Consider the following 27,931-nt stretch of genomic DNA (forward strand, 5'->3'; position numbering starts at 1 on the left):
TCCGACCAAAGCACGAGGCACAATCCAGAATTTTCGTTGCAACACCACAGATCAACATAGAGTGACACTTGGTGTTAGCATTAAAGACTTTGTGTAACGCAAGAGAGCCCATTAAAATCTGTGAAAGATTTGACATGCAAAGTTCATCTGTCAATTTTTTAAAAAAAAATTTAGAGTACCCAATTCATTTTTCCAATTAAGGGGCAATTTAGCGTAGCCAATCCACAGACCCTGCACATCTTTGGGTTGTGGGGGCGAAATCCACACAAACACAGAGAGAATGTGCAAACTCCACGCGGACAGTGACCCAGAGGCAGGATCAAACCTGGGACCTTGGTGCCGTGAATCTGCAGTGCTAGCCACTGTGCTTATGTCAATTCAAATAATTGGCGGAAGTAGTAGAATGAAGAATAAGTACAGCAGAAATGCCACCAGAATTGTATTACTTCTGCCACATCAAACTAAAGATTTCCAAAACTACACACCACTCACCGAGTCTGACAACATTTCTGTTTTTAGAGTTAAAACAGGCCCCACCAGAAGTAGGGCATCAAAAAATTAATTAAAACTCTGAGTGTTCCTCTCCACGGAAATCTTTAGTAAAAGGCAAAAGATTTTTTTTTCAAAAAATATACTTTCTTCATAAAATCTATCATAAACATTACAGAGCATTTTGAATTGTCTTGACTGTACATTTCCATCAGAGTTACACATTCCCTTGCTTTCTTCCATTCAATTTTGATAACATTACACAGATATCGCTCTTTACGTTACAATTCCTTCTTAAATATTTGCATTGTCATGTTTCTTTTATACATTGGAGTGTTAATGACCCAGATCGAGGGGGGTTTACACTGTTACCCGCCCCTCGGTGTACATTTGCTGGTAAGACCTTACACAGTGGTCTTTCCCCATTGCGCCTTTGGCGGCAGCTGCCCCAAGCGTGAGCGCGTCCCTCAGCACGTAGTCCTGGACCTTGGAATGTGCCAGTCTGCAGCACTTGGTCGAAAACAGCTCTTTGTACTGGAAGTTCAGCAAGTTTTGGGCAGACCAAAGAGCGTCTTTCACCGAGTTGATGACCTTCCAGCAGCAGTTGATGTTTGTCTCGGTGTGTGTCCCTGGAAACAGTCCGTAGTGCACTGAGTCCTGTGTAACAGAGCTGCTCGGGCTGAACCTTGACAAATACCACTGCATCTCTCTCCAGACCTTATTTGCAAAGGCACATTCCAGAAGGATGTAGATGACCGTCTCATTTCCCCCACAGCCACTCCGAGGGCAGCACGCAACAGCGCAGAGCCTTCGAGTGCACATTAAGAATGTGAGGGGGGGAAGAGTTCTTGTCACCACCAGCCAAGCTAGGTCTTGGTGCTTGTTTGTAGTTTCCAAGGTATCGCTGAGCCTCTTATTCTCTCAATTTACACCCATTCAAATAATAATCTGCCTTTTATTTTTCCGACCAAAGCGGATCACCTCACATTTAACTGCATCTACCAAACAAATGCCCACACACCCAGCCCGTCCAAATCCCACTGAAATGTTCTGCATCGTCCTCACAGTTCACCCTCCCACCCACTTTTTAACATCTGCAAATTTGGAAATACATTTAGGCCAAATGATTAGCATATAATTATAATATATTGTATATCTTAGGGTCAGTCTTTTGAAGGGTAGGTGGGGACTGAGATGGGCCAAATAGCCTCCTTCAGCACTGTCGGGAGTCTATGATGATGATGTGACATTTTGGGTCAGTTTCTCCTGGTGTTTGACCCCCACAACCCAAAGATGTGCAGGGTGGTGAATTGGCCACGCTGAATTGCCCCTTCATTGGGGAAAAAAGGAATCAGACATTTTTTAAAAAAATATTTGTAAAGAGGCATTACACCTCAAGTAGGAGAGTTAAAGTGCAGCCTCTAATGCACATGTTCCAGTATAATCACAAAGTAATGTAAACGGGGCCAACGAAAACAAGGGCAATCTGTTTTTTAACTTTAAATCAGCCCCACAAAAGCAGGGCCACAAAAAATTAATTAAAACCCTGAGTGCTCCTTTCCACGGAAATCTTTAGTAAAAGGCGAAAGATTTATACGATTTGAAGAGAAACCAGAGCTCTAACATATACATCAAACTTACTCATTACCCACCTCGTATGGAGCTCTTTAACATCACACTGACTTCACACACTGCCACTCAACATCCGCACCGTAGTATGAACCATTGAATTGATATAGATTTTCATATTTAACTGCAACCCGTTAATGTTTACAGAAAGAGGAATAAGTCTTGAGCTTTCGTACAGAATTTAAGTTATGTAGATGAGTGGGCGGGGCCTATCTGGCACTTCCCGGAGAAGAGGAGCTGCAAGATTGTGGGCACTCTGCTGCTCAGGCGGTTTTCATTGCTTTTCTCAAACTCTTTGTACTTCCCAAATGATTTTGCAATTCAATCTCCCAAGACAAGTCGAAAAGTTAGGACTAAACCATTCAGGAGAGACACTATGAAGCACTTCTTTACACAAAAGGTGGTCGAGGTTTAGACCTCTCCCCCACAAACAGCGGTCGAATCTAGAAAAGTTGTTGATTTTAAATCTGAGGTAGATAGACTTGTGCTGAGCAAAGATTTTAAGGGATATGGACCCAAGGCAGGTATATGGGCCGGGATTCTCTGAACCTCCGCTCCGAAATCGCGTTCGGCGCACGGGCGTTTAATGGAGTGTCGGACCCGCGATCGGGTCCGACGCCGGGACGTGAACCTCCGGTGATTGGAGAATTGACGCTAGTCGCGAGCGCACAGTCGATGCGGCGCCAGTCGGGGGCGTTGAAAGAGGCCCCTGCGGCGATTCTCTGCGGTCGACCAGCCGACTTCCCGCCGGCATGCTTCTCCGGGGGGCCTTCACGACGGCCAGACCCGCGATCAGGGGTCATGACCCATCTGGTGGTGGCCTACCTTCTTCCACGCCAGTCCGCTGTGTGGGCCCACCATGTGGATATGATATGCAGGGCAGCATATCAGCAGCCAGAGCTGCGTGGAATACTCCGGCGCCGTGCTGGCCCCATGTGGGCCATGGAGTCGCTGGGCCAAGAGGCGCGATGGCACCTGCGTGAAACACATCAGCGGGTACACCACCGTCAACACTTAGCCGCCCTTTTAACAATCCCGGCCATGGAGTTTGGCCACAGATCAGCGATGATCTCATTAAATGGTGGGACAGGCCCAAGGGACTGAATGGCCTCCTCCTGTTCCTATGTTCCTATGACAAGATAGGCAATGGAAGCCCAAAGTCTCATATAGTGAACAACCTCAACCTTGAGAGGGATAGTAAAGCAAGGTTGGAAATCTTGTTTCTAACTTTGGTTGGCTCTTAATTCGTTGCTCGTTCTGTCTTTACTTAATTTGCTCTGTTTCTATAACCTTTGCTCTAGAGTCGCCAGGTATCTTTATGATACCACCACGAGGTTCAAGTTCAAGCGCTGATCAATAACTCAATACACCAGTTAGTAAGTTTCAAATCAAAACACATTTATTACACACAGTCAATCACTACTCATGCATAAAACTCTACTTACTAGACGATCTCTAACACTAAAAGACCTACACTTAGCTTGGAACTGGCCCACCAGGTCGGGGGAACAAATGGCCTTTCGTTCGATTCTGAGTCTGCAGGATTCAAAAGCTGGCATAGACTGGTAGCTAGTAGCACCTATCTCATAGCGTGCGTTGACTGGAGACTTACTTGGTTGATGCGGCTTCTAGGCAGGTCACTGTCAAGAGTTGTTTCGAGCTGTTGAGTGACCCTGCCAAGAAGGACAAATTGAACTTGGGGGCTCTACTTTATAGTCCTCAGGGGCTTCGCGCCGTTTGGGGTGGACCCCGTATCTGGCTCCAAGTGATTGGACTAGGTTCCGATCACTTGGATCGATTTCTCCAATACTGGAGCTGTTCCCTGATCGCTGGGCGGTCCCTAAGTGTCCTAACCTCTGTGGCCTTCCTTTGTCTTGGCTCCTCCTGGTGCCGAGGAGTCTGACTTGGCCTTATTCACCTTACATGCTTCAATTGTTCCCGGGGATCGCTCATTAGTATGCAGCTGGCTGTGCGTTTCAGTGCTGTCTGGGTTTCTGCAAGTTCTAATACACAGGAAACTTTGCACCTGCTAGTGTTTCCTGGCTTGGCTGAATTTCCCTGCATTCTTTGCGGACCTTCATTTTAAGTCGGGAAGTGGCCAATCCAGGTGGCTATACACCCACCTTGTGATCCCTAACGCGAAGTGTGAAGGATCACATAACTGTGTCGTCTTCACTTCCTGACCCAGCGAGCACTCTTCCATGGCCTCTACACTGACCCTAACTATGTATGAAAATGTTTAACTAACAATTCTAAGTGACGCTATGTCACAACAGGGACTTGCATTACAACATTTAAAAAATGGTACCTCTAACTATCCTCAATAAACTATCCTCACTCAAACAATCAAAAGTAATCTACAACACTTTAAATATACAAACAGCAGCAACACAAGTTTCTCTGGCTTGGCAGTCAAGCACAGAGGTTTACATTCTCTCAGTTGTCTTTATTCACAAAATGACGCAAACGAATGTCCTTTATTGTAGATCAAGGGGTTCGGGGGCCTGGTGAAAACCGAAAATAGGGGATCTCATCCTGTATACCGGGGTGCGAGAGCGGTGGGCTCTCCTTCGCCATTTTCTCATGTGGATAGTCTGGACGATGCTGCAGCATATCGCCAATACTAAAAGGGATTCAATTACGTATGAAAGGGAGTACCATGTTATAAACGTATCACACCATGATGGTGTGTTGTTACTTGTCACTGGGCTCTGGGTGCCTTGGTGACAACGTGAATCATTGACGGCCGGGGGGTGTTGGGGTCAGGGTGTTCGTATTCACGCAGAACTGGATACAAATTACAATCACGACAAAAAACACATATGACGACTTCATTGTTCTATTCTTTCTTCTCTTCTCTTCCTTTTCGTCTCATCTTTCTTCCTGGTCCTTCAGGAATTCTGTGAATCAAGCATAGTTTCTGTTACTAACTTGTTTAATATCTTTGTATGTCAGCATATCTGTCTTTTAGTGCCAATTTCCCTTTATAGTTGGTCACCGTGTGTGATTCCCTCATTTTTTTTTTACCGAATATTCGGACAAGACATCTGAGAAAATACTGCCATGCTGCGAGCCGTCTCGCAGCCTGTGTCATTTACCATCCTAGTGTTTGAGGATGTAAATAGCATAGGGAAGCAATCCTAAGGGTTGCTGAAACCAAACAAAAGAATTTTGAATGTAATCGAACCAAAATGGGGTGCGTATGGCCTGCAGCGGGTAAGATTTGGATGGAATCCCCGGGTAGAACGGTGATCAATGCCGTATGTGCTCTACCCGAGCGTAGCTGACCAGAGGAGGGTCCTCAGGCAGGGCAAGGACCAATGCCGTTTCTCCACTGCCTGAGCAACCTGCAAGAATGGGTAAGAATGTGGTCGTCGTGGGGGGCTGCCTCTCGAATTAGGAGAGCAACTATGAGTCGGGTTCTGTCGACAGACTAGTTCCTCTGAACTATTGTCTGGGACAAACTTGTTCCATTAACAGCTATTGGGCGTCAAAAGGGGTGGTGACGTGGGGCCGTGAAAAACTTTCCGAGTTTACACACAGCACTGAACGATAGCACTAACGAACAAGCATTCAACAAACATGGTGCAGGTTCCATCAGAAAGGACATCGTAAATCACATTTCTTATCCTGCACCTAATCAATTTCCCTCGCCACCACCTCCCTCCGAAGTTGACCTGTCAGCATGCGTCCTGCCTTCTCTCCATACTCGTGGACCGTCCCCCTCGCCCACCTCAATTGGCGCATCGTCTTCCTCGTAGACTGCCAGTCAAAACTCGCCTGCAACTCCTTCCTCTTTTCCAACAGTGTTGGAGCCACATCCTCTGCATACCTCCTATCCACTTCCAATATCTCATCTATTAACCTTTGTTGTTCCACTCTCTCCTCCTTATCCATCTTTGCCTTAAACAATATCACCTCCCCCCTCACCACTGCCTTCAAAGCTTCCCATACCACTGGCTGCGAGACCTCACTCGTACAATTAAACCTCACATATTCCACAATCACTTTTTCAATCTTATCACGAAACCCTCGGTCCCCCAACAGCCCCACATCCAATCTTCACCCCCGCCTCTGCACTATTCCCTTCTCCAACACCATATCAACACAGTGTGATGCATGGTCCGATATCACAATTGCCGAATATTCCAACCTCTTGACCGTGTCCAATACCGACTTACACGCCACAAACAAACTATCTGCGAATAGGCCTTATGAACTGAAGAGAAGAAAGAATACTTCCGCTCCCACTGGTGGAAGAACCTCCAAGGATCCACTCTTCCCATTTCCACCATTAGCCCAGCCAATGCCTTCACCCCACCCGACTGAGTAAGCAATCGCAGTCATGACCTATCCAATTTTGGCTCCTGCACCATATTCCAGGCTCCACCCACTATCAATTCATGTAAATCCAAGTCAGGGATGGCCCCACATACCTTCTTTACAAACGCTGCATCATCCTGGTTGGGACCATACACGCTTACCAATGCCACCAACCTCCCTTCCAATGCCCCTTTCACTATCGTGTATCTACCTCCCTGATCTGCCACAGCGTTCTCCAGTTGGCACCTCACTATTTTATTCACCAGAACCAGCACGCCCTACTATCGAAGCCTGACTGGAACAACTGGCTAACTCAGCCCTATCTAAGCCTCCCCTGTTCCTTCATCCTCAAGTGAGTCTCCTGCAACATTGCCACATTTGCTTTCAAACTTTTCAAATGTGCAAGCACCCTCGACCTCTACACTGGGCCTGCCAACCCCCTCACGTTCCATGTAACTATCCTAACAGAGGGTCTCTCCCCACCCCCTCCCGCTTATCCACCATCATCATAATTTCAGGCCCTACCCACTGAGCCTGACCCGTCCAAATCCATTCTTCTACCACTATATTCTTTTATGCTCCTTCAACTTGAATGGCTTCCTGTATCACAATGCCATGGCCAGTCAGCTCATCCACCATGCAGCCCACACTCCCATTCAAAGAAGCTGAGAGAACTTCATACCTGTAGGACAATTGCATGGGGCTGCTGCCCTCTGCGTCCCCCCTAGGTGCCTGTATGACAAATTCAGGACCAGGAGATCACCATCTCCCATGAAAGACACTTTAAAGTGTCTCCTCCGTCTCGCCCAGATAGAGAGTTTCTTTGATAGCATCTCTACAACAACAGCGATTAGTATATCGCATATTTAACATAGAAACCAAGGAGCATTTTAAAACAAAATGTGGCACCAAACCACCGGAGATGTTTGTCTCTCTGTATGCGACTTAAGACGGGGATTCCTGCCGTTTCTCCGACCAAAGCGCGAGGCACAATCCAGAATTTTCGTTGCAACACCACAGAGCAACATAGAGTGACACTTGGTGTTAGCATTAAAGACTTTGTGTAACGCAAGAGAGCCCATTAAAATCTGTGAAAGATTTGACATGCAAAGTTCATCTGTCAATTTTTTAAAAAAAAATTTAGAGTACCCAATTCATTTTTCCAATTAAGGGGCAATTTAGCGTAGCCAATCCACAGACCCTGTACATCTTTGGGTTGTGGGGGCGAAATCCACACAAACACAGAGAGAATGTGCAAACTCCACGCGGACAGTGACCCAGAGGCAGGATCAAACCTGGGACCTTGGTGCCGTGAATCTGCAGTGCTAGCCACTGTGCTTATGTCAATTCAAATAATTGGCGGAAGTATTAGAATGAAGAATATGTACAGCAGAAATGCCACCAGAATTGTATTACTTCTGCCACATCAAACTAAAGATTTCCAAAACTACACACCACTCACCGAGTCTGACAACATTTCTGTTTTTAGAGTTAAAACAGGCCCCACCAGAAGTAGGGCATCAAAAAATTAATTAAAACTCTGAGTGTTCCTCTCCACGGGAATCTTTAGTAAAAGGCAAAAGATTTTTTTTTCAAAAAATATACTTTCTTCATAAAATCTATCATAAACATTACAGAGCATTTTGAATTGTCTTGACTGTACATTTCCATCAGAGTTACACATTCCCTTGCTTTCTTCCATTCAATTTTGATAACATTACACAGATATCGCTCTTTACGTTACAATTCCTTCTTAAATATTTGCATTGTCATGTTTCTTTTATACATTGGAGTGTTAATGACCCAGATCGAGGGGGGTTTACACTGTTACCCGCCCCTCGGTGTACATTTGCTGGTAAGACCTTACACAGTGGTCTTTCCCCATTGCGCCTTTGGCGGCAGCTGCCCCAAGCGTGAGCGCGTCCCTCAGCACGTAGTCCTGGACCTTGGAATGTGCCAGTCTGCAGCACTTGGTCGAAAACAGCTCTTTGTACTGGAAGTTCAGCAAGTTTTGGGCAGACCAAAGAGCGTCTTTCACCGAGTTGATGACCTTCCAGCAGCAGTTGATGTTTGTCTCGGTGTGTGTCCCTGGAAACAGTCCGTAGTGCACTGGGTCCTGTGTCACAGAGCTGCTCGGGCTGAACCTTGACAAATACCACTGCATCTCTCTCCAGACCTTATTTGCAAAGGCACATTCCAGAAGGAGGTAGGTGACCGTCTCATTTCCCCCACAGCCACTCCGAGGGCAGCACGCAACAGCGCAGAGCCTTCGAGTGCACATTAAGAATGTGAGGGGGGAAGAGTTCTTGTCACCACCAGCCAAGCTAGGTCTTGGTTTGTTTGTAGTTTCTAAGGTATCGCTGAGCTTCTTATTCTCTCAATTTACACCCATTCAAATAATAATCTGCATTTTATTTTTCCGACCAAAGCGGATCACCTCACATTTAACTGCATCTACCAAACAAATGCCCACACACCCAGCCCGTCCAAATCCCACTGAAATGTTCTGCATCGTCCTCACAGTTCACCCTCCCACCCACTTTTTAACATCTGCAAATTTGGAAATACATTTAGGCCAAATGATTAGGATATAATTATAATATATTGTATATCTTAGGGTCAGTCTTTTGAAGGGTAGGTGGGGACTGAGGAATGTGTCCCGGGGGTGGTTCGTGAGGACCAAACTGGGTTTGTGAAGGGGAGACAGCTGAACACGAACATACGGAGGTTGTTAGGGGTAATGATGATGGCCCCACCAGAGGGTGAAACGGAGATAGTAGTGGCGATGGATGCCGAGAAAGCATTTGATAGAGTGGAGTGGGATTATCTGTGGGAGGTGTTGAGGAGATTTGGGTTCGGAGAGGGGTATGTTAGATGGGTGCAGCTGTTGTATAGGGCCCCAGTGGCGAGTGTGGTCACGAATGGACGGGGATCGGCATATTTTCGGCTCCATAGAGGGACAAGGCAGGGATGCCCTCTGTCCCCATTACTGTTTGCACTGGCGATTGAGCCCCTGGCGATAGCGCTGAGAGGTTCCAAGGGATGGAGGGGAATACTTAGGGGAGGAGAAGAACACCGGGTATCTTTATATGCGGATGATCTGCTACGATATGTGGCGGATCCAGCGGAGGGGATGCCAGAAATAATGCGGATACTTGGGGAGTTTGGGGATTTTTCAGGGTATAAATTGAACATGGGGAAGAGTGAGCTGTTTGTGGTGCATCCAGGGGAGCAGAGTAGAGAAATAGAAGACCTACCGTTGAGGAAGGTAACAAGAGACTTTCGTTACCTGGGGATCCAGATAGCTAAGAATTGGGGCACATTGCACAGGCTAAATTTGACGCGGTTGGTGGAACAGATGGAGGAAGATTTCAAGAGATGGGATATGGTAGCATTGTCAATGGCAGGGAGGGTGCAGGCGGTTAAGATGGTGGTCCTCCCGAGATTCCTCTTTGTGTTTCAGTGTCTCCCGGTGGTGATCACGAAGGCTTTTTTCAAAAGGATAGAAAAGAGTATCATGGGTTTTGTTTGGGCCGGGAAGACTCCGAGAGTGAGGAAGGGATTCTTACAGCGTAGTAGGGATAGGGGGGGGCTGGCACTACCGAGCCTAAGTGAGTATTATTGGGCCGCTAATATTTCAATGGTGAGTAAGTGGATGGGAGAGGAGGAAGGAGCGGCGTGGAAGAGATTAGAGAGGGCGTCCTGTAGGGGGACCAGCCTGCAGGCTATGATGACAGCCCCATTGCCGTTCTCACCAAGGAACTATACCACGAGTCCGGTGGTGGTAGCTACACTGAAGATTTGGGGACAGTGGAGACGACATAGGGGAAAGACCGGAGCACTGGGGGGGTCCCCGATAAGAAACAACCATAGGTTTGCCCCGGGGGGAATGGATGGGGGATATGGAATGTGGCAAAGAGCAGGTATAACGCAATTGAAAGATCTATTTGTGGATGGGAAGTTTGCGAGTCTGGGAGCGCTGACCGAGAAATATGGGTTGCCCCAAGGGAATGCATTCAGGTACATGCAATTGAGGGATTTTGCGAGGCAACAGGTGAGGGAATTCCCGCAGCTCCCGACACAAGAGGTGCAGGACAGAGTCATCTCAAAGAAATGGGTGGGGGACGGTAAGGTGTCGGATATATCTAGGGAAATGAGAGACGAAGGGGAGACTATGATGGACGAACTAAAAGGGAAATGGGAAGAAGAGCTAGGGGAGGAGATTGAGGAGGGGATGTGGCCAGATGCCCTAAACAGGGTAAACTCGTCGTCCTCGTGCGCCAGGCTAAGCCTGATTCAGTTTAAGGTATTACACAGGGCACATATGACTGGAACACGGCTCAGTAAATGTTTTGGGGTGGAGGATAGGTGTGCGAGGTGCTCGAGAAGCCCAGCGAATCATACCCATATGTTTTGGTCATGCCCGGCACTCCAGGGGTTTTGGATGGGGGTGACAAAGGTGCTTTCGAAAGTAGTAGGAGTCCGGGTCGAACAAAGCTGGGGGTTGGCTATATTTGGGGTTGCACAAGAGCCGGGAGTGCAGGAGGCGAAAGAGGCCGATGTTTTGGCCTTTGCGTCCCTAGTAGCCCGGCGCAGAATATTGCTAATGTGGAAAGAAGCCAAGCCCCCGGGGGTGGAGACCTGGATAAATGATATGGCGGGGTTCATAAAGTTAGAGCGGATTAAGTTCGTCCTAAGGGGGTCGGCTCAAGGGTTTACTAGGCGGTGGCAACCGTTCGTCGAATATCTTGCGGAAAGATAGATAGGGGAGAACAAAGAAGGCAGCAGCAGCGGCCCAGGACTTGGGGGGGGGGGAGGGATGGGGGGGGATGGGGGGGGGTGGCCTGAGACAAGGCAGTTGCCAATTAGGGCTAGTTTTTATTTTTTTGTTATTTAATATTTATTTATTTGTTGTTGTTTTTGTTTAAACTTAAAAAGGGCATTATTATCTGTATTGTTACAATGTTGTGTAAAGGATGCACAATGTACTGTGTTGGTTGACCAAAAACTTTCAATAAAATATTATTTAAAAAAAAAACATGGTGCAGGTTCCATCAGAAAGGACATCGTAAATCACATTTCTTATCCTGCACCTAATCAATTTCCCTCGCTACCACCTCCCTCCGAAGTTGACCTGTCAGCATGCGTCCTGCCTTCTCTCCATACTCGTGGACCGTCCCCCTCGCCCACCTCAATTGGCGCATCGTCTTCCTCGTAGACTGCCAGTCAAAACTCGCCTGCAACTCCTTCCTCTTTTCCAACAGTGTTGGAGCCACATCCTCTGCATACCTCCTATCCACTTCCAATATCTCAACTATTAACCTTTGTTGTTCCACTCTCTCCTCCTTATCCATCTTTGCCTTAAACAATATCACCTCCCCCCTCACCACTGCCTTCAAAGCTTCCCATACCACCGGCTGCGAGACCTCACTCGTACAATTAAACCTCACATATTCCACAATCACTTTTTCAATCTTATCACGAAACCCTCGGTCCCCCAACAACCCCACATCCAATCTTCACCCCCGCCTCTGCACTATTCCCTTCTCCAACACCATATCAACACAGTGTGATGCATGGTCCGATATCACAATTGCCGAATATTCCAACCTCTTGACCGTGTCCAATACCGACTTACACGCCACAAACAAACTATCTGCGAATAGGCCTTATGAACTGAAGAGAAGAAAGAATACTTCCGCTCCCACTGGTGGAAGAACCTCCAAGGATCCACTCTTCCCATTTCCACCATTAGCCCAGCCAATGCCTTCACCCCACCCGACTGAGTAAGCAATCGCAGTCATGACCTATCCAATTTTGGCTCCTGCACCATATTCCAGGCTCCACCCACTATCAATTCATTTAAATCCAAGTCAGGGATGGCCCCACATACCTTCTTTACAAACGCTGCATCATCCTGGTTGGGACCATACACGCTTACCAATGCCACCAACCTCCCTTCCAATGCCCCTTTCACTATCATGTATCTACCTCCCTGATCTGCCACAGCATTCTCCAGTTGGCACCTCACTCTTTTATTCACCAGAACCAGCACGCCCTACTATCGAAGCCTGACTGGAACAACTGGCTAACTCAGCCCTATCTAAGCCTCCCCTGTTCCTTCATCCTCAAGTGAGTCTCCTGCAACATTGCCACATTTGCTTTCAAACTTTTCAAATGTGCAAGCACCCTCGACCTCTACACTGGGCCTGCCAACCCCCTCACGTTCCATGTAACTATCCTAACAGAGGGTCTCTCCCCACCCCCTCCCGCTTATCCACCTTCATCACAATTTCAGGCCCTACCCACTGAGCCTGACCCGTCCAAATCCATTCTTCTACCACTATATTCTTTTATGCTCCTTCAACTTGAATGGCTTCCTGTATCACAATGCCATGGCCAGTCAGCTCATCCACCATGCAGCCCACACTCCCATTCAAAGAAGCTGAGAGAACTTCATACCTGTAGGACAATTGCATGGGGCTGCTGCCCTCTGCGTCCCCCCTAGGTGCCTGTATGACAAATTCAGGACCAGGAGGTCACCATCTCCCATGAAAGACACTTTAAAGTGTCTCCTCCGTCTCGCCCAGATAGAGAGTTTCTTTGATAGCATCTCTACAACAACAGCGATTAGTATATCGCATATTTAACATAGAAACCAAGGAGCATTTTAAAACAAAATGTGGCACCAAACTACCGGAGATGTTTGTCTCTCTGTATGCGACTTAAGACGGGGATTCCTGCCGTTTCTCCGACCAAAGCGCGAGGCACAATCCAGAATTTTCGTTGCAACACCACAGATCAACATAGAGTGACACTTGGTGTTAGCATTAAAGACTTTGTGTAACGCAAGAGAGCCCATTAAAATCTGTGAAAGATTTGACATGCAAAGTTCATCTGTCAATTTTTTTTTTAAAAATTTAGAGTACCCAATTCATTTTTCCAATTAAGGGGCAATTTAGCGTAGCCAATCCACAGACCCTGCACATCTTTGGGTTGTGGGGGCGAAATCCACACAAACACAGAGAGAATGTGCAAACTCCACGCGGACAGTGACCCAGAGGCAGGATCAAACCTGGGACCTTGGTGCCGTGAATCTGCAGTGCTAGCCACTGTGCTTATGTCAATTCAAATAATTGGCGGAAGTATTAGAATGAAGAATATGTACAGCAGAAATGCCACCAGAATTGTATTACTTCTGCCACATCAAACTAAAGATTTCCAAAACTACACACCACTCACCGAGTCTGACAACATTTCTGTTTTTAGAGTTAAAACAGGCCCCACCAGAAGTAGGGCATCAAAAAATTAATTAAAACTCTGAGTGTTCCTCTCCACGGAAATCTTTAGTAAAAGGCAAAAGATTTTTTTTTCAAAAAATATACTTTCTTCATAAAATCTATCATAAACATTACAGAGCATTTTGAATTGTCTTGACTGTACATTTCCATCAGAGTTACACATTCCCTTGCTTTCTTCCATTCAATTTTGATAACATTACACAGATATCGCTCTTTACGTTACAATTCCTTCTTAAATATTTGCATTGTCATGTTTCTTTTATACATTGGAGTGTTAATGACCCAGATCGAGGGGGGTTTACACTGTTACCCGCCCCTCGGTGTACATTTGCTGGTAAGACCTTACACAGTGGTCTTTCCCCATTGCGCCTTTGGCGGCAGCTGCCCCAAGCGTGAGCGCGTCCCTCAGCACGTAGTCCTGGACCTTGGAATGTGCCAGTCTGCAGCACTTGGTCGAAAACAGCTCTTTGTACTGGAAGTTCAGCAAGTTTTGGGCAGACCAAAGAGCGTCTTTCACCGAGTTGATGACCTTCCAGCAGCAGTTGATGTTTGTCTCGGTGTGTGTCGCTGGAAACAGTCCGTAGTGCACTGAGTCCTGTGTCACAGAGCTGCTCGGGCTGAACCTTGACAAATACCACTGCATCTCTCTCCAGACCTTATTTGCAAAGGCACATTCCAGAAGGAGGTAGATGACCGTCTCATTTCCCCCACAGCCACTCCGAGGGCAGCACGCAACAGCGCAGAGCCTTCGAGTGCACATTAAGAATGTGAGGGGGGAAGAGTTCTTGTCACCACCAGCCAAGCTAGATCTTGGTGCTTGTTTGTAGTTTCCAAGGTATCGCTGAGCTTCTTATTCTCTCAATTTACACCCATTCAAATAATAATTTGCCTTTTATTTTTCAGACCAAAGCGGATCACCTCACATTTAACTGCATCTACCAAACAAATGCCCACACACCCAGCCCGTCCAAATCCCACTGAAATGTTCTGCATCGTCCTCACAGTTCACCCTCCCACCCACTTTTTAACATCTGCAAATTTGGAAATACATTTAGGCCAAATGATTAGCATATAATTATAATATATTGTATATCTTAGGGTCAGTCTTTTGAAGGGTAGGTGGGGACTGAGATGGGCCAAATAGCCTCCTTCAGCACTGTCGGGAGTCTATGATGATGATGTGACATTTTGGGTCAGTTTCTCCTGGTGTTTGACCCCCACAACCCAAAGATGTGCAGGGTGGTGAATTGGCCACGCTGAATTGCCCCTTCATTGGGGAAAAAAAGGAATCAGACATTTTTTTTAAAAATATTTGTGAAGAGGCATTACACCTCTAGTAGGAGACTTAAAGTGCAGCCTCTAATGCACATGTTCCAGTATAATCACAAAGTAATGTAAACGGGGCCAACGAAAACAAGGTCAATCTGTTTTTTAACTTTAAATCAGCCCCACAGAAGCAGGGCCACAAAAAATTAATTAAAACCCTGAGTGTTCCTCTCCACGGAAATCTTTAGTAAAAGGCGAAAGATTTATACGATTTGAAGAGAAACCAGAGTACTGACATTTACATCAAACTTACTCACTACCCACCTCGTATGGAGCTCTTTAACATCACACTGACTTCACACACTGCCACTCAACATCCGCACCGTAGAATGAACCATTGAATTGATATAGATTTTCATATTTAACTACAACCCGTTAATGTTTACAGAAAGAGGAATAAGTCTTGAGCTTTCGTACAGAATTTAAGTTATGTAAATGAGTGGGCGGGGCCTATCTGGCACTTCCCGGAGAAGAGGAGCTGCAAGATTGTGGGCACTCTGCTGCTCAGGAGGTTTTCATTGCTTTTCTCAAACTCTTTGTACTTCCCAAATGATTTTGCAATTCAATCTCCCAAGACAAGTCGAAAAGTTAGGACTAAACCATTCAGGAGAGACTCTATGAAGCACTTCTTTACACAAAAGGTGGTCGAGGTTTAGACCTCTCCCCCACAAACAGCGGTCGAATCTAGAAAAGTTGTTGATTTTAAATCTGAGGTAGATAGACTTGTGCTGAGCAAAGATATTAAGGGATATGGACCCAAGGCAGGTATATGGGCCGGGATTCTCTGAACCTCCGCTCCGAAATCGCGTTCGGCGCACGGGCGTTTAATGGGGCGTCAGACCCGCGATCAGGTCCGACGCCAGGGCGTGAACCTCCGGTGATTGGAGAATTGACGCTAGTCGCGAGCGCACAGTCGATGCGGCGCCAGTCGGGGGCGTTGAAAGAGGCCCCTGCGGCGATTCTCCGCGGTCGACCAGCCGACTTCCCGCCGGCATGCTTCTCCGGGGGGCCTTCACGACGGCCAGACCCGCGATCAGGGGTCATGACCCATCTGGTGGTGGCCTACCTTCTTCCACGCCAGCCCGCTGTGTGGGCCCACCATGTGGATATGATATGCAGGGCAGCATATCAGCAGCCGGAGCTGCGTGGACTACTCCGGCGCCGTGCTGGCCCCATGTGGGCCATGGAGTCGCTGGGCCAAGAGGCGCGATGGCACCGGCGTGAAACACATCAGCAGGTACACCGCCGTCAACACTTAGCCGCCCTTTTAACAATCCCGGCCATGGAGTTTGGCCACAGATCAGCGATGATCTCATTAAATGGTGGGACAGGCCCAAGGGACTGAATGGCCTCCTCCTGTTCCTATGTTCCTATGACAAGATAGGCAATGGAAGCCCAAAGTCTCATATAGTGAACAACCTCAACCTTGAGAGGGATAGTAAAGCAAGGTTGGAAATCTTGTTTCTAACTTTGGTTGGCTCTTAATTCGTTGCTCGTTGTGTCTTTACTTAATTTGCTCTGTTTCTATAACCTTTGCTCTAGAGTCGCCAGGTATCTTTATGATACCGCCACGAGGTTCAAGTTCAAGCGCTGATCAATAACTCAATACACCAGTTAGTAAGTTTCAAATCAAAACACATTTATTACACACAGTCAATCACTACTCATGCATACAACTCTACTTACTAGACGATCTCTAACACTAAAAGGCCTACACTTAGCTTGGAACTGGCCCACCAGGTCGGGGGAACAAATGGCCTTTCGTTCAATTCTGAGTCTGCAGGATTCAAAAGCTGGCATAGACTGGTAGCTAGTAGCACCTATCTCATAGCGTGCGTTGACTGGAGACTTACTTGGTTGATGCGGCTTCTAGGCAGGTCACTGTCAAGAGTTGTTTCGAGCTGTTGAGTGACCCTGCCAAGAAGGACAAATTGAACTTGGGGGCTCTACTTTATAGTCCTCAGGGGCTTCGCGCCGTTTGGGGTGGACCCCGTATCTGGCTCCAAGTGATTGGACAAGGTTCCGATCACTTGGATAGATTTCTCCAATACTGGAGCTGTTCCCTGATCGCTGGGCGGTCCCTAAGTGTCCTAACCTCTGTGGCCTTCCTTTGTCTTGGCTCCTCCTGGTGCCGAGGAGTCTGACCTGGCCTTATTCACCTTACATGCTTCAATTGTTCCCGGGGATCGCTCATTAGTATGCAGATGGCTGTGAGTTTCAGTGCTGTCTGGGTTTCTGCAAGTTCTAATACACAGGAAACTTTGCACCTGCTAGTTTTTCCTGGCTTGGCTGAATTTCCCTGCATTCTTTGCGGACCTCCATTTTAAGTCGGGAAGTGGCCAATCCAGGTGGCTATACACCCACCTTGTGATCCCTAACGCGAAGTGTGAAGGATCACATAACTGTGTCGTCTTCACTTCCTGACCCAGCGAGCATTCTTCCATGGCCTCTACACTGACCCTAACTATGTATGAAAATGTTTAACTAACAATTCTAAGTGACGCTATGTCACAACAGGGACTTGCATTACAACATTTAAAAAATGGTACCTCTAACTATCCTCAATAAACTATCCTCACTCAAACAATCAAAAGTAATCTACAACACTTTAAATATACAAACAGCAGCAACACAAGTTTCTCTGGCTTGGCAGTCAAGCACAGAGGTTTACATTCTCTCAGTTGTCTTTATTCACAAAATGACGCAAACGAATGTCCTTTATTGTAGATCAAGGGGTTCGGGGGCCTGGTGAAAACCGAAAATAGGGGATCTCATCCTGTATACCGGGGTGCGAGAGCGGTGGGCTCTCCTTCGCCATTTTCTCATGCGGATAGTCTGCACGATGCTGCAGCATATCGCCAATACTAAAAGGGATTCAATTACGTATGAAAGGGAGTACCATGTTATAAACGTATCACACCATGATGGTGTGTTGTTACTTGTCACTGGGCTCTGGGTGCCTTGGGGAAGTGAATCATTGACGGCCGGGGGGTGTTGGGGTCAGGGGGTTCGTATTCGCGCAGAACTGGATACAAATTACAATAACGACAAAAAACACGTATGACGACTTCATTGTTCTATTCTTTCTTCTCTTCTCTTCCTTTTCGTCTCATCTTTCTTCCTGGTCCTTCAGGAATTCTGTGAATCAAGCATAGTTTCTGTTACTAACTTGTTTAACATCTTTGTATGTTAGCATATCTGTCTTTTAGTGCCAATTTCCCTTTATAGTTGGTCACCGTGTGTGACTCCCTCATTTTTTTTTTTACCGAATATTCGGACAAGACATCTGAGAAAATACTGCCATGCTGCTAGCCGTCTCGCAGCCTGTGTCATTTACCATCCTAGTGTTTGAGGATGTAAATAGCATAGGGAAGCAATCCTAAGGGTTGCTGAAACCAAACAAAAGAATTTTGAATGTAATCGAGCCAAAATGGGGTGCGTATGGGCCGCAGCGGGTAAGATTTGGATGGAATCCCCGGGTAGAACGGTGATCAATGCCGTATGTGCTCTACCCGAGCGTAGCTGACCAGAGGAGGGTCCTCAGGCAGGGCAAGGACCAATGCCGTTTCTCCACTGCCTGAGCAACCTGCAAGAATGGGTAAGAATGTGGTCGTCGTGGGGGGCTGCCTCTCGAATTAGGAGAGCAACTATGAGTCGGGTTCTGTCGACAGACTAGTTCCTCTGAACTATTGTCTGGGACAAACTTGTTCCATTAACAGCTATTGGGCGTCAAAAGGGGTGGTGACGTGGGGCCGTGAAAAACTTTCCGAGTTTACACACAGCACTGAACGATAGCACTAACGAACAAGCATTCAACAAACATGGTGCAGGTTCCATCAGAAAGGACATCGTAAATCACATTTCTTATCCTGCACCTAATCAATTTCCCTCGCCACCACCTCCCTCCGAAGTTGACCTGTCAGCATGCGTCCTGCCTTCTCTCCATACTCGTGGACCGTCCCCCTCGCCCACCTCAATTGGCGCATCGTCTTCCTCGTAGACTGCCAGTCAAAACTCGCCTGCAACTCCTTCCTCTTTTCCAACAGTGTTGGAGCCACATCCTCTGCATACCTCCTATCCACTTCCAATATCTCAACTATTAACCTTTGTTGTTCCACTCTCTCCTCCTTATCCATCTTTGCCTTAAACAATATCACCTCCCCCCTCACCACTGCCTTCAAAGCTTCCCATACCACCGGCTGCGAGACCTCACTCGTACAATTAAACCTCACATATTCCACAATCACTTTTTCAATCTTATCACGAAACCCTCGGTCCCCCAACAGCCCCACATCCAATCTTCACCCCCGCCTCTGCACTATTCCCTTCTCCAACACCATATCAACACAGTGTGATGCATGGTCCGATATCACAATTGCCGAATATTCCAACCTCTTGACCGTGTCCAATACCGACTTACACACCACAAACAAACTATCTGCGAATAGGCCTTATGAACTGAAGAGAAGAAAGAATACTTCCGCTCCCACTGGTGGAAGAACCTCCAAGGATCCACTCTTCCCATTTCCACCATTAGCCCAGCCAATGCCTTCACCCCACCCGACTGAGTAAGCAATCGCAGTCATGACCTATCCAATTTTGGCTCCTGCACCATATTCCAGGCTCCACCCACTATCAATTCATGTAAATCCAAGTCAGGGATGGCCCCACATACCTTCTTTACAAACGCTGCATCACCCTGGTTGGGACCATACACGCTTACCAATGCCACCAACCTCCCTTCCAATGCCCCTTTCACTATCATGTATCTACCTCCCTGATCTGCCACAGCGTTCTCCAGTTGGAACCTCACTCTTTTATTCACCAGAACCAGCACGCCCTACTATCGAAGCCTGACTGGAACAACTGGCTAACTCAGCCCTATCTAAGCCTCCCCTGTTCCTTCATCCTCAAGTGAGTCTCCTGCAACATTGCCACATTTGCTTTCAAACTTTTCAAATGTGCAAGCACCCTCGACCTCTACACTGGGCCTGCCAACCCCCTCACGTTCCATGTAACTATCCTAACAGAGGGTCTCTCCCCACCACCTCCCGCTTATCCACCATCATCATAATTTCAGGCTCTACCCACTGAGCCTGACCCGTCCAAATCCATTCTTCTACCACTATATTCTTTTATGCTCCTTCAACTTGAATGGCTTCCTGTATCACAATGCCATGGCCAGTCAGCTCATCCACCATGCAGCCCACACTCCCATTCAAAGAAGCTGAGAGAACATCATACCTGTAGGACAATTGCATGGGGCTGCTGCCCTCTGCGTCCCCCCTAGGTGCCTGTATGACAAATTCAGGACCAGGAGGTCACCATCTCCCATGAAAGACACTTTAAAGTGTCTCCTCCGTCTCGCCCAGATAGAGAGTTTCTTTGATAGCATCTCTACAACAACAGCGATTAGTATATCGCATATTTAACATAGAAACCAAGGAGCATTTTGAAACAAAATGTGGCACCAAACCACCGGAGATGTTTGTCTCTCTGTATGCGACTTAAGACGGGGATTCCTGCCGTTTCTCCGACCAAAGCGCGAGGCACAATCCAGAATTTTCGTTGCAACACCACAGATCAACATAGAGTGACACTTGGTGTTAGCATTAAAGACTTTGTGTAACGCAAGAGAGCCCATTAAAATCTGTGAAAGATTTGACATGCAAAGTTCATCTGTCAATTTTAAAAAAAAAAATTTAGAGTACCCAATTTATTTTTCCAATTAAGGGGCAATTTAGCGTAGCCAATCCACAGACCATGCACATCTTTGGGTTGTGGGGGCGAAATCCACACAAACACAGAGAGAATGTGCAAACTCCACGCGGACAGTGACCCAGAGGCAGGATCAAACCTGGGACCTTGGTGCCGTGAATCTGCAGTGCTAGCCACTGTGCTTATGTCAATTCAAATAATTGGCGGAAGTATTAGAATGAAGAATATGTACAGCAGAAATGCCACCAGAATTGTATTACTTCTGCCACATCAAACTAAAGATTTCCAAAACTACACACCACTCACCGAGTCTGAGAACATTTCTGTTTTTAGAGTTAAAACAGGCCCCACCAGAAGTAGGGCATCAAAAAATTAATTAAAACTCTGAGTGTTCCTCTCCACGGAAATCTTTAGTAAAAGGCAAAAGATTTTTTTTTCAAAAAATATACTTTCTTCATAAAATCTATCATAAACATTACAGAGCATTTTGAATTGTCTTGACTGTACATTTCCATCAGAGTTACACATTCCCTTGCTTTCTTCCATTCAATTTTGATAACATTACACAGATATCGCTCTTTACGTTACAATTCCTTCTTAAATATTTGCATTGTCATGTTTCTTTTATACATTGGAGTGTTAATGACCCAGATCGAGGGGGGTTTACACTGTTACCCGCCCCTCGGTGTACATTTGCTGGTAAGACCTTACACAGTGGTCTTTCCCCATTGCGCCTTTGGCGGCAGCTGCCCAAAGCGTGAGAGCGTCCCTCAGCACGTAGTCCTGGACCTTGGAATGTGCCAGTCTGCAGCACTTGGTCGCAAACAGCTCTTTGTACTGGAAGTTCAGCAAGTTTTGGGCAGACCAAAGAGCGTCTTTCACCGAGTTGATGACCTTCCAGCAGCAGTTGATGTTTGTCTCGGTGTGTGTCGCTGGAAACAGTCCGTAGTGCACTGAGTCCTGTGTCACAGAGCTGCTCGGGCTGAACCTTGACAAATACCACTGCATCTCTCTCCAGACCTTATTTGCAAAGGCACATTCCAGAAGGAGGTAGGTGACCGTCTCATTTCCCCCACAGCCACTCCGAGGGCAGCACGCAACAGCGCAGAGCCTTCGAGTGCACATTAAGAATGTGAGGGGGGAAGAGTTCTTGTCACCACCCGCCAAGCTAGGTCTTGGTGCTTGTTTGTAGTTTCCAAGGTATCGCTGAGCTTCTTATTCTCTCAATTTACACCCATTCAAATAATAATTTGCCTTTTATTTTTCAGACCAAAGCGGATCACCTCACATTTAACTGCATCTACCAAACAAATGCCCACACACCCAGCCCGTCCAAATCCCACTGAAATGTTCTGCATCGTCCTCACAGTTCACCCTCCCACCCACTTTTTAACATCTGCAAATTTGGAAATACATTTAGGCCAAATGATTAGCATATAATTATAATATATTGTATATCTTAGGGTCAGTCTTTTGAAGGGTAGGTGGGGACTGAGATGGGCCAAATAGCCTCCTTCAGCACTGTCGGGAGTCTATGATGATGATGTGACATTTTGGGTCAGTTTCTCCTGGTGTTTGACCCCCACAACCCAAAGATGTGCAGGGTGGTGAATTGGCCACGCTGAATTGCCCCTTCATTGGGGAAGAAAGGAATCAGACATTTTTTTAAAAAATATTTGTGAAGAGGCATTACACCTCTAGTAGGAGACTTAAAGTGCAGCCTCTAATGCACATGTTCCAGTATAATCACAAAATAATGCAAACGGGGCCAACGAAAACAAGGTCAACCTGTTTTTTAACTTTAAATCAGCCCCACAGAAGCAGGGCCACAAAAAATTAATTAAAACCCTGAGTGTTCCTCTCCACGGAAATCTTTAGTAAAAGGCGAAAGATTTATACGATTTGAAGAGAAACCAGAGTACTGACATTCATATCAAACTTACTCACTACCCACCTCGTATGGAGCTCTTTAACATCACACTGACTTCACACACTGCCACTCAACATCCGCACCGTAGAATGAACCATTGAATTGATATAGATTTTCATATTTAACTACAACCCGTTAATGTTTACAGAAAGAGGAATAAGTCTTGAGCTTTCGTACAGAATTTAAGTTATGTAGATGAGTGGGCGGGGCCTATCTGGCACTTCCCGGAGAAGAGGAGCTGCAAGATTGTGGGCACTCTGCTGCTCAGGAGGTTTTCATTGCTTTCCTCAAACTCTTTGTACTTCCCAAATGATTTTGCAATTCAATCTCCCAAGACAAGTCGAAAAGTTAGGACTAAACCATTCAGGAGAGACTCTATGAAGCACTTCTTTACACAAAAGGTGGTCGAGGTTTAGACCTCTCCCCCACAAACAGCGGTCGAATCTAGAAAAGTTGTTGATTTTAAATCTGAGGTAGATAGACTTGTGCTGAGCAAAGATATTAAGGGATATGGACCCAAGGCAGGTATATGGGCCGGGATTCTCTGAACCTCCGCTCCGAAATCGCGTTCGACGCACGGGCGTTTAATGGGGCGTCAGACCCGCGATCGGGTCCGACGCCGGGACGTGAACCTCCGGTGATTGGAGAATTGACGCTAGTCGCGAGCGCACAGTCGATGCGGCGCCAGTCGGGGGCGTTGAAAGAGGCCCCTGCGGCGATTCTCCGCGGTCGACCAGCAGACTTCCCGCCGGCATGCTTCTCCGGGGGGCCTTCACGATGGCCAGACCCGCGATCAGGGGTCATGACCCATCTGGTGGTGGCCTACCTTCTTCCACGCCAGCCCGCTGTGTGGGCCCACCATGTGGATATGATATGCAGGGCAGCATATCAGCAGCCGGAGCTGCGTGGACTACTCCGGCGCCGTGCTGTCCCCATGTGGGCCATGGAGTCGCAGGGCCAAGAGGCGCGATGGCACCGGCGTGAAACACATCAGCAGGTACACCGCCGTCAACACTTAGCCGCCCTTTTAACAATCCCGGCCATGGAGTTTGGCCACAGATCAGCGATGATCTCATTAAATGGTGGGACAGGCCCAAGGTACTGAATGGCCTCCTCCTGTTCCTATGTTCCTGTGACAAGATAGGCAATGGCAGCCCAAAGTCTCATATAGTGAACAACCTCAACCTTGAGAGGGATAGTAAAGCAAGGTTGGAAATCTTGTTTCTAACTTTGGTTGGCTCTTAATTCGTTGCTCATTGTGTCTTTACTTAATTTGCTCTGTTTCTATAACCTTTGCTCTAGAGTCGCCAGGTATCTTTATGATACCGCCACGAGGTTCAAGTTCAAGCGCTGATCAATAACTCAATACACCAGTTAGTAAGTTTCAAATCAAAACACATTTATTACACACAGTCAATCACTACTCATGCATACAACTCTACTTACTAGACGATCTCTAACACTAAAAGGCCTACACTTAGCTTGGAACTGGCCCACCAGGTCGGGGGAACAAATGGCCTTTCGTTCGATTCTGAGTCTGCAGGATTCAAAAGCTGGCATAGACTGGTAGCTAGTAGCACCTATCTCATAGCGTGCGTTGACTGGAGACTTACTTGGTTGATGCGGCTTCTAGGCAGGTCACTGTCAAGAGTTGTTTCGAGCTGTTGAGTGACCCTGCCAAGAAGGACAAATTGAACTTGGGGGCTCTACTTTATAGTCCTCAGGGGCTTCGCGCCGTTTGGGGTGGACCCCGTATCTGGCTCCAAGTGATTGGACTAGGTTCCGATCACTTGGATCGATTTCTCCAATACTGGAGCTGTTCCCTGATCGCTGGGCGGTCCCTAAGTGTCCTAACCTCTGTGGCCTTCCTTTGTCTTGGCTCCTCCTGGTGCCGAGGAGTCTGACTTGGCCTTATTCACCTTACATGCTTCAATTGTTCCCGGGGATCGCTCATTAGTATGCAGATGGCTGTGAGTTTCAGTGCTGTCTGGGTTTCTGCAAGTTCTAATACACAGGAAACTTTGCACCTGCTAGTTTTTCCTGGCTTGGCTGAATTTCCCTGCATTCTTTGCAGACCTCCATTTTAAGTCGGGAAGTGGCCAATCCAGGTGGCTATACACCCACCTTGTGATCCCTAACGCGAAGTGTGAAGGATCACATAACTGTGTCGTCTTCACTTCCTGACCCAGCGAGCACTCTTCCATGGCCTCTACACTGACCCTAACTATGTATGAAAATGTTTAACTAACAATTCTAAGTGACGCTATGTCACAACAGGGACTTGCATTACAACATTTAAAAAATGGTACCTCTAACTATCCTCAATAAACTATCCTCACTCAAACAATCAAAAGTAATCTACAACACTTTAAATATACAAACAGCAGCAACACAAGTTTCTCTGGCTTGGCAGTCAAGCACAGAGGTTTACATTCTCTCAGTTGTCTTTATTCACAAAATGACGCAAACGAATGTCCTTTATTGTAGATCAAGGGGTTCGGGGGCCTGGTGAAAACCGAAAATAGGGGATCTCATCCTGTATACCGGGGTGCGAGAGCGGTGGGCTCTCCTTCGCCATTTTCTCATGCGGATAGTCTGCACGATGCTGCAGCATATCGCCAATACTAAAAGGGATTCAATTACGTATGAAAGGGAGTACCATGTTATAAACGTATCACACCATGATGGTGTGTTGTTACTTGTCACTGGGCTCTGGGTGCCTTGGGGAAGTGAATCATTGACGGCCGGGGGGTGTTGGGGTCAGGGGGTTCGTATTCGCGCAGAACTGGATACAAATTACAATAACGACAAAAAACACGTATGACGACTTCATTGTTCTATTCTTTCTTCTCTTCTCTTCCTTTTCGTCTCATCTTTCTTCCTGGTCCTTCAGGAATTCTGTGAATCAAGCATAGTTTCTGTTACTAACTTGTTTAACATCTTTGTATGTTAGCATATCTGTCTTTTAGTGCCAATTTCCCTTTATAGTTGGTCACCGTGTGTGACTCCCTCATTTTTTTTTTTACCGAATATTCGGACAAGACATCTGAGAAAATACTGCCATGCTGCTAGCCGTCTCGCAGCCTGTGTCATTTACCATCCTAGTGTTTGAGGATGTAAATAGCATAGGGAAGCAATCCTAAGGGTTGCTGAAACCAAACAAAAGAATTTTGAATGTAATCGAGCCAAAATGGGGTGCGTATGGGCCGCAGCGGGTAAGATTTGGATGGAATCCCCGGGTAGAACGGTGATCAATGCCGTATGTGCTCTACCCGAGCGTAGCTGACCAGAGGAGGGTCCTCAGGCAGGGCAAGGACCAATGCCGTTTCTCCACTGCCTGAGCAACCTGCAAGAATGGGTAAGAATGTGGTCGTCGTGGGGGGCTGCCTCTCGAATTAGGAGAGCAACTATGAGTCGGGTTCTGTCGACAGACTAGTTCCTCTGAACTATTGTCTGGGACAAACTTGTTCCATTAACAGCTATTGGGCGTCAAAAGGGGTGGTGACGTGGGGCCGTGAAAAACTTTCCGAGTTTACACACAGCACTGAACGATAGCACTAACGAACAAGCATTCAACAAACATGGTGCAGGTTCCATCAGAAAGGACATCGTAAATCACATTTCTTATCCTGCACCTAATCAATTTCCCTCGCCACCACCTCCCTCCGAAGTTGACCTGTCAGCATGCGTCCTGCCTTCTCTCCATACTCGTGGACCGTCCCCCTCGCCCACCTCAATTGGCGCATCGTCTTCCTCGTAGACTGCCAGTCAAAACTCGCCTGCAACTCCTTCCTCTTTTCCAACAGTGTTGGAGCCACATCCTCTGCATACCTCCTATCCACTTCCAATATCTCAACTATTAACCTTTGTTGTTCCACTCTCTCCTCCTTATCCATCTTTGCCTTAAACAATATCACCTCCCCCCTCACCACTGCCTTCAAAGCTTCCCATACCACCGGCTGCGAGACCTCACTCGTACAATTAAACCTCACATATTCCACAATCACTTTTTCAATCTTATCACGAAACCCTCGGTCCCCCAACAGCCCCACATCCAATCTTCACCCCCGCCTCTGCACTATTCCCTTCTCCAACACCATATCAACACAGTGTGATGCATGGTCCGATATCACAATTGCCGAATATTCCAACCTCTTGACCGTGTCCAATACCGACTTACACACCACAAACAAACTATCTGCGAATAGGCCTTTTGAAATGAAGAGAAGAAAGAATACTTCCGCTCCCACTGGTGGAAGAACCTCCAAGGATCCACTCTTCCCATTTCCACCATTAGCCCAGCCAATGCCTTCACCCCACCCGACTGAGTAAGCAATCGCAGTCATGACCTATCCAATTTTGGCTCCTGCACCATATTCCAGGCTCCACCCACTATCAATTCATGTAAATCCAAGTCAGGGATGGCCCCACATACCTTCTTTACAAACGCTGCATCATCCTGGTTGGGACCATACACGCTTACCAATGCCACCAACCTCCCTTCCAATGCCCCTTTCACTATCATGTATCTACCTCCCTGATCTGCCACAGCGTTCTCCAGTTGGAACCTCACTCTTTTATTCACCAGAACCAGCACGCCCTACTATCGAAGCCTGACTGGAACAACTGGCTAACTCAGCCCTATCTAAGCCTCCCCTGTTCCTTCATCCTCAAGTGAGTCTCCTGCAACATTGCCACATTTGCTTTCAAACTTTTCAAATGTGCAAGCACCCTCGACCTCTACACTGGGCCTGCCAACCCCCTCACGTTCCATGTAACTATCCTAACAGAGGGTCTCTCCCCACCACCTCCCGCTTATCCACCATCATCATAATTTCAGGCTCTACCCACTGAGCCTGACCCGTCCAAATCCATTCTTCTACCACTATATTCTTTAATGCTCCTTCAACTTGAATGGCTTCCTGTATCACAATGCCATGGCCAGTCAGCTCATCCACCATGCAGCCCACACTCCCATTCAAAGAAGCTGAGAGAACTTCATACCTGTAGGACAATTGCATGGGGCTGCTGACCTCTGCGTCCTCCCTAGGTGCCTGTATGACAAATTCAGGACCAGGAGGTCACCATCTCCCATGAAAGACACTTTAAAGTGTCTCCTCCGTCTCGCCCAGATAGAGAGTTTCTTTGATAGCATCTCTACAACAACAGCGATTAGTATATCGCATATTTAACATAGAAACCAAGGAGCATTTTA

At 47.0% G+C, this 27,931-nt stretch overlaps 3 non-coding genes and 4 pseudogenes across 3 annotated transcripts; all 7 read right to left on the reverse strand.

Annotated features, from left to right (window-relative positions):
• Positions 1-529: 529 nt before the first annotated feature.
• Positions 530-672, reverse strand: LOC140430478 (U5 spliceosomal RNA; annotated as a pseudogene).
• Positions 673-1,996: 1,324 nt separating this feature from the next.
• Positions 1,997-2,109, reverse strand: LOC140430402 (U5 spliceosomal RNA). Its single transcript, XR_011949415.1, has one exon. It is a non-coding gene; the product is annotated as a U5 spliceosomal RNA (small nuclear RNA).
• A 5,831-nt stretch (positions 2,110-7,940) lies between these two features.
• Positions 7,941-8,083, reverse strand: LOC140430510 (U5 spliceosomal RNA; annotated as a pseudogene).
• Positions 8,084-13,720: 5,637 nt separating this feature from the next.
• Positions 13,721-13,863, reverse strand: LOC140430488 (U5 spliceosomal RNA; annotated as a pseudogene).
• A 1,324-nt stretch (positions 13,864-15,187) lies between these two features.
• On the reverse strand, positions 15,188-15,300 carry LOC140430333 (U5 spliceosomal RNA). Its single transcript, XR_011949381.1, has one exon. It is a non-coding gene; the product is annotated as a U5 spliceosomal RNA (small nuclear RNA).
• A 5,829-nt stretch (positions 15,301-21,129) lies between these two features.
• LOC140430492 (U5 spliceosomal RNA) lies at positions 21,130-21,272 on the reverse strand (annotated as a pseudogene).
• Positions 21,273-22,595: 1,323 nt separating this feature from the next.
• On the reverse strand, positions 22,596-22,708 carry LOC140430338 (U5 spliceosomal RNA). Its single transcript, XR_011949383.1, has one exon. It is a non-coding gene; the product is annotated as a U5 spliceosomal RNA (small nuclear RNA).
• Between the last annotated feature and the right edge of the window lie 5,223 nt (positions 22,709-27,931).

Source organism: Scyliorhinus torazame, chromosome 1 (assembly GCF_047496885.1).
Source record: "Scyliorhinus torazame isolate Kashiwa2021f chromosome 1, sScyTor2.1, whole genome shotgun sequence".
NCBI classification, from domain to species: Eukaryota; Metazoa; Chordata; class Chondrichthyes; order Carcharhiniformes; family Scyliorhinidae; genus Scyliorhinus; species Scyliorhinus torazame.